Source organism: Rattus rattus, chromosome 6 (genome assembly GCF_011064425.1).
Source record: "Rattus rattus isolate New Zealand chromosome 6, Rrattus_CSIRO_v1, whole genome shotgun sequence".
Taxonomy (NCBI): Eukaryota; Metazoa; Chordata; class Mammalia; order Rodentia; family Muridae; genus Rattus; species Rattus rattus.
In genome coordinates this window covers 124,287,348-124,297,407 of record NC_046159.1, presented here as the reverse complement: position 1 = coordinate 124,297,407, position 10,060 = coordinate 124,287,348, and the positions used below count along the sequence as shown (strand labels likewise).

Genomic DNA, 10,060 nt, shown 5'->3' with positions numbered 1-10,060 from the left:
CTAGATCCCAGGCTCACACTTTCTCTGTCATGAATGTCCCTGCAGATCAGCAGCTGCATCCTGTTTCCCACATCTGTTCAGATTCCCAGCGCTTGCAAGTCACAGTCAAGCTGCCACTTCTGTTGAGTTCTGACAGCACAGCTCGCACCAGCCTGAGATGACAGCAGTTCACATCATTTTATTTTATTTTATTTTCTGATATTTTATGTATTTCAAATATCACTCTCGTTCTCTCCAGTTTCTGGAAATTTTGAACTTCATCTATGAAATGAAGTTCTTTCCCTTTGATTTCCCACCCATGAGACGAGTGTGGTAAATAACATTCATGGTTTCTCCATCAGTTCAGCTACTAGATCCATTTCTAGCCTGACAAAGACTGTATGTTCTTTCCACAATTTCAAGACAGTTTTTGAGCATGTTAGCTAGATCATCCAGGTTTGCTGTCTTACAGTGTTCTTGCTGAACACAGTCCTTCTGAAAGGTTTTTCCCATCACAGGTCCATATCTTTCTTTCTTTCTTTTTCGAGTTGAGACAGACTCAGGCCTGCATCAGGCAGCTTAACACTGAGTTAAATCTCAACTGCATCTGCAGTTATTGTTGTTTGTTGTACTGGTTCGAAGGGGATGCTGTGACTTCATAAGTTTGTAGTCCATGAACGCAGTCGCAGACCATCATCGAAGTTTCAGTCAGTTGACAGATCGCCAATTCCGAGCTGTCCTGAGGCCACATGCAGAGCCTCCTAGCACGTGACTTGGAAACAGGTCCTTGCTGACAACTTTGAAATTTTGCCTGACCAGGAATGTCAGTTCATAATTCCTCCAAATCCGGCATGCCTGTTTGAAGGCCTGGTCTGGTCCCAGCCCCAAAAAAGAAAAACTAACCATTCACACTTCCATGAGTGTTCTCAAATCCCACCTTTCACTGTCCAGCAGAACTCTGCAGGCAAACAATTCCAAACATTCAATAACAAAGTTCAACAGTATAATTAATCAGGACCTTCTTTCAATGGAAAGACGTTCTTTCACATATTCATTCACCACCTCAAATACCAAGAGCGCTTTCAGCCTGGGAACACACGCAGCTGTTCTTTCAGTTCACATTCCCAACTTTCACTTCCATCTCGTTCATTGTCTCTGTCCCACCATGGAATGGCCATCATGTAAACTTTCTCTGCATTCTGAGTCTCTCTTTACCTGCTGTTGAGTGTCCTTCAGGTTACTCTGAAGCTCAGCAGTTAAACAAGTCTCCCCATCGGGTTCTTTCAGCCATGCTTCGAAAGTCTTCAGACAACATTAGCAGTCACCTTCATTATCCGTCATTGCCACCTCACCTGACAATGACTCATGTTTAGTCATTCTGTTTCGCCTGGTTCATGACACCATGCAGCATGCTCTCTCACATTGGCCATCAGGAATGCCTTACAGCCTGACCGCATTCAGGCAACAGCCTTCAGCATCCCTGGCCCATCTACTGATGCTCATGGCAACCTGACAGCATTAACTTCGCTCACAATCTGAACTGCTCTACCTCATCATGCCCATTTCCAGCATGTTTACAAGAAAACCATCTACGCCATCACATCAACCACAGTTCCATGTATCCAGATGCTTCTCAAACACTGTCTGACTGGACAGTCTGTCTCATTGTCCTATCCACCAAACATGACTGTTCCTCTTTCCTTCCTTCACGCCAGCTCTGTCTCTCGACATCTCTTCTGTATCAATCCTGTACACTCTGCTCCTTTTCCACTGCTTCCAATTGACTTTCACTGACTTCACACACACACACACATTGTCATCAACACACCAGAGAAATGCTCAACATAAGTAGCAACACAGTAACGAGCACACATAACTCTCAAAACAGCCATAAAGCAAAGGCCATCATCATCAATTGCATGACCTAAGAATATATGATTAAAATCATTCTTAAATGGAAACACTGGCCAGGCTTTCCCCACCTTCTAAAAATCCCATCTCAATCTGCTGTAATTTCAACTCAGTTTTTCAGCAAATTATTTGATGTCTGTTAAAGAGGGTCAAATTAATCGAGCATGTAAATGTTCGCTGAGATATATGTATATGATTCAATGTTTCTGGTATTATTAAATGGCATCTGGCATGCTTCTTTTTGTTCTTTCACACACTTCCCAACAAACACACAGCCTCAGTTTCAGCCAGTTTCTGTATGCATGTTTGAATGTACTGGTGAACATTACCTGATGCTTGAAATATGCTTTAGTTCAATTTACCATGTATGTTTTACAAGTATAGTAGCGTGTCACTAACGTTTCTAAAGATCAATCATTAGAAATGTTAGAAGTCATATTTCTAGTTTTAACAGCAGTAACCTCAATCTTTGGGTCATGGACAACTGCAATATTAGGTCAGATGCATTGTCTTCAGTTTAATGACTGCCTGACAAGAATTGTAGAAAGTGCCCAAAGTCCAGTCGTAGTTTATTCTCATATCCATCAAGGTCAGAAATTCCTAAACACAACTTCCAGAAACAGCCCAGTATTTCTAAATCACACCTTCACCTGACTGCACGATCGTCAACAAGTACTCAAAGCCAGACCTCTATGGTGCTCAATTTGAAATGCAACATCTGCAATCACCACTTCTGCAGCATTCATTTAGTCTGCAGAACCAGGTCAGCATGTCCTCATTAACTCACCACACGATTACGAGTACCATGATTACATGCCCAAAGATGTTCCACTCACACCTTCTTGTCCACCAACTGAGTTTCCAGGACTGTCATCACCAAACATGATCGACTCGTCTAACCTCAGGTCAAAGGAGGGAAAACCAACACTGCGATTGACATCAAATTCAAAGAGCATTCTCGAACACATGGGCACTGACACTCACTGGTCTCACACACACTGGAACAGTCTGAGACTGAACCAGCCTGAGACCTGTGCTCCCAACATGCTCAGCAAATGGATGGACCATCCTGTGAGGTAACTCCACAGTAACACATGGTATAATCATTGACAAGCCTGTTTCCTAGATGTCGAACAAATGAAACTGCAGCCTGCCCCCACAGCAAATTGGGCAATCATTTCAAATATAGTTCGATTAGCACACTGTTTTATATTATAATTTTAATTAAATAGTATTAGAATATGTCTATTTAGAAAAACACACCAATGCTGGAACACACAGAAAACTGAGGTATGCACTGAGATAAATGCTCTGGTCCCAGAACTTCAAATGCACCTTCTTGAACTGAGAATGGTTCTGCCACTGAACCCCCCAGAAATGTAATAAAATGAAGATAATATTAATGAATGATTAAATAGTTATTAAAATTGATTCATGAAACTGAATTTTCTGTAAGTCAGCCTAGACAACAACTCAATTTTAACAGAGAACATAAAGTTGAGACATCAATGAAATGTCAAAACTGGGCAACTACACAGCCAAAGATTCTCAAAGATCTCAACTCTACAGTGAGATTGCGGATCCAGAAATGACACCACAAACCTTCCACCACAGTCCCACAATCATCGACTTCCAGAACAATCACCCCCTGCATCAGATGCAGTTTGTTCGTGCAAGTCCACCAACTGAGTGATGCTGTCCCGGACCTGTCTGCTGGCGAACTTCCACATATCCGTGTCCTCCTGTCTGGCCCACAGTCCCCGCAGGAAACCAACACAGCAATCCCACACAAACATCCCTGAACATGCTGTCTGAGTAATCAGGAGTGAGGTGACTGAGTAACAACATAAATGATCTGATCACACAGCAACACCACACAGCCTCACCGGAGCTGGCACTGAGACACTTACCCGATCCACCATGGTCAGCCCAGCCAAAGCCATCCCCGACAGCCCACTGTTCACGCTTCAACAAAGGCCTGTCTGGCACTACAGCCACCAGAACATAAACTTCTGCACATCAGCTCTACGAAGCCTAAGAATACCTTCTCCTGTTCCATGAATTTCCGTTCATTCCTGCGCTGCTTCATTGACACACAGGTCAGTTTTTACATGTTCGTTTTCGATTGGAGAAGATTGAATAAAATTCTGCAGTCCACGGGGTTTACCTGCTTACTCTGCTCTTTCACACTCATTCTCACTCTGTGTGTGTGTGTGTGTGTGCTCTCTCTCTCTCCTATCTTCACTATCTGCCTGTTCACAGTTTCCTCGCAGTGCTGGCTGTCCTAGAACCCATTCTGTACACCGGCATGTCCTCTGACTCAGATCAAGGCGGCAGCTACTTCCCGGCGATTGACTAAGACATGTGCCAACACTGCCCAGCCAGCCCAAATATTCTTAATAAATCGCCAGAAGAATACACACTTGACTGAATTCACTCTAACTGCCATTTTCAGAGCATGACCCAGTCGAGTCAAAGTCACCTTCTAAATATCTGACAGTCTGCTCGGTACCTGTGTCATGACTTTGGTAAAGAACACTCCATTGTCTTAGTCAGGGTTTCATTCCCGCGTCGATATCGTAATTAGTTAAAGCTGAACAGAAACCGTTTATTCATCTCACAGACGTTCTTTCATCAGCGAGTCAGGATCAACTCTGACACAGCTCCTGGCTCAGCTTGTTTTCATGGAATCATCTCAGATCACTGTATAATGGGATGGATCCTCCCATCTCACCACCAGGTTCATGGTGTCATTTCACACCGAGATCCCTCACTGTGATAACTCACTCTGACACAAACTGAACAGAATGATCTCAGCCGAGTTTTCTCATGCAGCTCTGTCATGCTGACGCTGATAACTGCACACCTGTTCTTTCCTGCCTGAAGACAAAACGATCATGCTCTCCCAAGAGTCCTGGCTCACTGCCTGCACTCTGATTCTCTGTCATTCTCGTTCTGAGTCAACATGATCCAGGAGATTTGAAGAGAAATCAGTGGTCATAGGAGTGTCATTTTATGTAGAGTCCACCATTCTCTTTACTCCATTTAGTGTGAGGCCTATATCGTTGTAATTTTTAAAATGTTCCAACAGTTTCAACAGAAAGACCATCTCACACGCAGCAGCTTGACTCTCTCTCACAGTGCACACGTTGGTCTCCTGGTCTTGCCTGAACACAAGTGAATGATTCTGGGCACCCAGTTGCTGCCAGAGTCTGTTCGGGAATGTTGGGATTCACGGGCCTCATGGTGTCAGCAATCTAGGGGTTGGACTGTCTGTCGGCAATGGTTCAGAACAGCCTTCCACAGCAGCGTCTGCTTCCATCTCCCCGATGTTGTCTGATCTCAAATCTTGGAAGATGATCATCTGTGAGTTCATTGAATGCAGACGATTGCCATCTCACCATATCAGTCTGAGGGCTTGGAGCACAGGATATAGAACAGATTAACCACCAGGTACCTGCAGCTCCTGGTCTGTGTCCAGACCACCCGGATCCCAAACAAAGCCTGCACCCAACCATGGCTGAGAACACTCTCAGACCGCACGCCACTGAGCCCATCCTGCCTGCACCTGCTGAACATGCCCACTGGCACCAGAAATCCTTCTGCCACAAAGATCTACCTGCCCCTGGCTCCTGTCCAAACTGCACTCAAATCTGCAGTTGAACCTTCCACAGTCCAGGAGGCACACTGCAGTTCATCAAGGAGTCTATGAAAGCACCTGTAAGGCTCTGCCTGCCCAGAGCTCCCTCCCACTCACAAAGTTCAGCAAACAAACCATCGAATCAATCAGATCTGGACCTGACCCCAGCAGGCAATGAACATCCTGTAAGAGCACCAGTGGAAGGAAGCCCTTGGTCCTGCTAAGACTGGAACCCCTGTGACCTGGGGAGGGCAAGGGAGGCAAGTGAATCTGGGAAGGGATTTGCTCAGAAAGGGAGGACTTAATGTATATAAGAATATTCGTTGGACAGCACAATCCCAAAGAAAATGGAATTGAACCACCAGAAACATATGCATCACAAGAAAGTGATAGTCTGTCACGGATCAGCCACCAGCCTGTCTCTGGGGAGGCAGAAATGCGGGAGGATTGAGGGCAACACTCATAGAGAAGGAGGAGAGGGTTCCCCAGAAAATTCTGCCTGGACTTTGAATGTCCTGATGCCTGTCTGATGAACTCAGCATTCAGTCTTTCTCTCAGAAAAGCTGGGTATTTAATGGGTTCTGCTTTGAGTGGTTTTATGTATGTTCAGTCTTTTGCTCTTGTCTTCTGAAATAATTCATGGTTTGCTCCTGCATGAATGCTTGAGATATTGAAATGGTAACACAAATGATATCTTTTGGCTCTGAAACCCAATACAGGAGGCCTAGCTCCATATGTCAGCATCTCTCATAACTGGCGTAACCATCCAGAACAAAACTGCATGTCATTCTGTCCATGATAAGGCTTCCAAACCTGTCTCAAACTCCCAGTCCCTTGTCCCCTGCATCTACCTTCTGCCCATCTGCCTGTCCCATCTACCTGCCTGTTAGTCAACAGAGCAGGCCCATCCCCGCATCCCCTGTGTTCTGCAGGTCCTGAAATTTCACTGCAACATAATTTCACCCAGGCATCAACCCACTCATCATCTGCTATGCACGTATCTTCAGGTTCAGCGATCCTCAGGCGCATCTCGAAAGTGCGCTGTTTCACTCCAACGCAACATACTTGATCTGCCCTGCCGATCACACAGCGAGTCACCTCCAGAGTGATCTGCAGTTCTCAAAGCCGCCGAGTGAAACGGCGGCATGTCTGAAACCTCACTGAGTGTTTCGTCGACTGACAGACAGCCACATCATTCATCCCCTCAGCCCACTCACAAACATCCATTCTCATTCTGCCCACATGCACAACACAGCACACGGACAAGTAACGCCCAGCAGGCATCACAGGTTCTGCTGCAGCACGTGGGTTCCATGCTCCCACTCTGCCATCCTCAACTGCATCAAACCCATTTGGCACCAGACCGAGCACTGCCTGCTCTCTTCATTCACGCCCATACAGATCACTTTCCTAACCGTTCAAATGCCTGCTTTCAGTGTTTCCTCATTGAACTCAGCCTTGTTCAGTGACTCCTTCCTGTGTGCCATGTACTAGAACATGATCCCTGACATCAGTGTCTGTAACGGCGGCAGCATGACAGATCATCCAGCCCAGCCATGCCTTTCTCCTGTCCTGTCACGAATGTCCTTTGCCCTGCAGAGTGTGGGTGCCTCCGAGTTTCCCAAACTACGGTCACACGCCCAGCTGTTCATCGATTCTTGCCTGTTCACAGGGATCTTAGCCCAGTTGTCCTGAACTCACTCGCCTTGCTCACACCTTCAGTTGCAACTGCATCCTGCCCACTGAGGGAGTCACAGTCTCTGTGCCCGCCCAATTTCTTCCCAGCAGCCAGGTTTGCAGGCTGAGGCATCTGACGCCTGTCTGAGTGTCCGAGATCAAGTTTCATTTCATTTCTTAACTCTGACTTTGATATTTCACGTTTCAACATCATCCCTGCTTCTCCTCCAAAACTCCTCCTCACCACCTCTTTCTCTCTTTCCTTTTCGATCACGAACAGCTCACTTTCAACTTCTGCAGGTGATCATCTGATGAAATGAAGTTCATGCCTCTGCCATCAAAGATCCAAACCATATGTGTCCTTCCTGGCATCACAAATCAACTGCCACGTCTCACTGTTCTCCTCCCTCACTTTGCTCAGCCTGCCTGAGGCACGTCCTCAACACACTGTTTCCTGTGTTTCTGTAAGGGAGTTCTTCATGTCTTTCTTGAAGTCCTCCAGCATCATGATCAAATATGATTTTGATACTAGATCTTGCTTTTCTGGTGTGTTTGGATATTCTGTGTTTGCTTCGGTGGGAGAATTGGGCTCTGATGATGCCATGTAGTCTTGGTTTCTGTTGTTTGGGTTCCTGTGCTTGCCTCTCGCCATCAGATTATCTCTAGTGTTACTTTGTTCTGCTATTTCTGACAGTGGCTAGACTGTCCTATAAGCCTGTGTGTCAGGAGTGCTGCAGACCTGTTTTCCTCTTTTCTTTCAGCTAGTTATGGGGACAGAGTGTTCTGCTTTTGGGCGTGTAGTTTTTCCTATCTACAGGTCTTCAGCTGTTCCTGTGGGCCTGTGTCTTGAGTTCACCAGGCAGGTCGCTTGCAGCAGAAAAGTTGGTCTTACCTGCGGTCCCGAGGCTCAAGTTTACTCGTGGGGTGTTGTTTATGAGCTCTCCGCGACGGCGGCAACCAGGAAGATTTGCACCGCCCTTTCCAGGAGCTTCTGTGCACCAGGGTTCCAGATGGCGTTTGGTGTTTTCCTCTGGAGTCAGAGATGTGGGCTGAGTGTAGACTTTTCTGGTTTCCCAGGCGTTCCTGCATCTCTGAGGGTTTAGCTCTCCCTCCCACGGGATTTGGGTGCAGAGAACTGTTTATCCGGTCGTTCTCTTCAGGTTCCGGCGGTGTCTCAGACGCAGCAGATTTCCTGCTCCTGTGCCCTTATCTAAGGGAGCCCAGAGGCCGTATACAGTTTCCTCTTGGGCCAGGGATGTGGGCAGGGGTGGGCAGTGTTGTTGGTCTCTTCTTCTCTGCAGTCTCAGGAGTGCCCACCTGTCTCGGTGGTGAGCTCTCTCTCCCATGGGGTTTGGGAGCAGTGAGCTGGAGGCAGGGAGTGCGAGATTGGGACTCCCGCTAAAAACCGGAAGTGTCTGGTCCTAGAGGAATTTTGCCTCTGTGTGTCCCAAGGCCACCAGTCAGGTCGCTTGCAGCAGAAAAGTTGGTCTTACCTGCGGTCCCGAGGCTCAAGTTTGCTCATGGGGTGTTGCTTATGAGCTCTCCTCGGCAGCAGCAACCAGGAAGGCCTTATTTACATTTCGACTGTTATTCCTCTTCCCGGTTTCCAGGCCAACATCCCAGTAACCTCTCCCCCTCCCCTTCGCTATTGGTGTTCCCCTCCCCATCCTCCCTCCATTACCGCCCACCCCCCAACAATCATGTTCACTGAGGGTTCAGTCTTGGCAGGACCAAGGGCTTCCCCTTCTACTCGTGGTCTTACTAGGCTATTCATTGCTACCTATGAGGTTGGAGCCCAGGGTCAGTCCATGTATAGTCTTTGGGTAGTGGCTTAGTCCCTGGAAGCTCTGGTTGTCTGGCATTGTCTGGTAGATCTTCCGCAGAATTCATCTCCTGTCTGCACATAACAACTCTGGGATGAAAGATGCCTGGGTCTTTGTGTAGTGATAAGTGAATGTTGAGTATCTGAACTCAGGTCTTTCCTGTGCCGTGAATATTTTATCCACAGAACCTTAGAGGCACTACAGACAATGCTGTGATATCTGTATGAAGATGATATGTCTTCATGATGAGAAAGCACAAAAAACATACCAAGATGCTATTTGAATATTCCAGAAACTCAATAAATGTGAGTGAGTGCATATACATTATTTATCTTATAAACTCAGAGATCTAGAGCACTTGTTTACATGCTCAATTGAAAGTCTGTTCATCAAACAACCAAAAAATTTTATAACCTTTTTTCTTGAACTTCCAAATGGCATGATTTTGTGTGTCTAACTCTAATGCTACCCTCTATCTGTCAATCCACATAAAACTTTTTTTATCTCACTGAGTTATATTATTTTCCATAAGAATTTCATAGTTTGTCTATTTTCCACTGTTTGCTGAAAAAAAACAAAAACAAAAGAAATCTAAGTTTGAGACAACCAGACTGAAGCCAAAAAGGCAGCTTATTGTACAGAAACAACAGTCCCAGAGGACATCAGTCTAAAAGCTGAGTTCCAAGTTGATTTTTAGAAAGTTTTTATGTCCCCTGTGTTTCCAATCTAGAGTGCTTTAGCAATCTAGAGTGACTTATGTTAGTTTGGCTTGCTAAACTATTTAATGGAATTTGCCCAATGGTCTCATTAGCAATAATGCTTTCCAAAGTAACAGAATTTACCAGAAGCTATTTTTTGTGCAGATTGAAAGAGGAGAAATAGGGTTTTAGGAGAGGAGTTGGGTAGAGTGTTGAACCTGGCCTGTGTGGTGTGGGCATTTCCTACTTCACAGAGCTCCATCCCACAGCACCGTTGCTTAAATTGCCTTGCACTTAAAGAGTGAACACTGTCCCACACCATGCAGAGTCTG

General features: G+C 45.9%; 1 pseudogene; it reads right to left on the bottom strand.

Moving 5' to 3' along the window:
• LOC116904444 overlaps positions 1–2,846 on the bottom strand; it is a 75,061-nt pseudogene extending 72,215 nt beyond the window's left edge.
• Between the last annotated feature and the right edge of the window lie 7,214 nt (positions 2,847–10,060).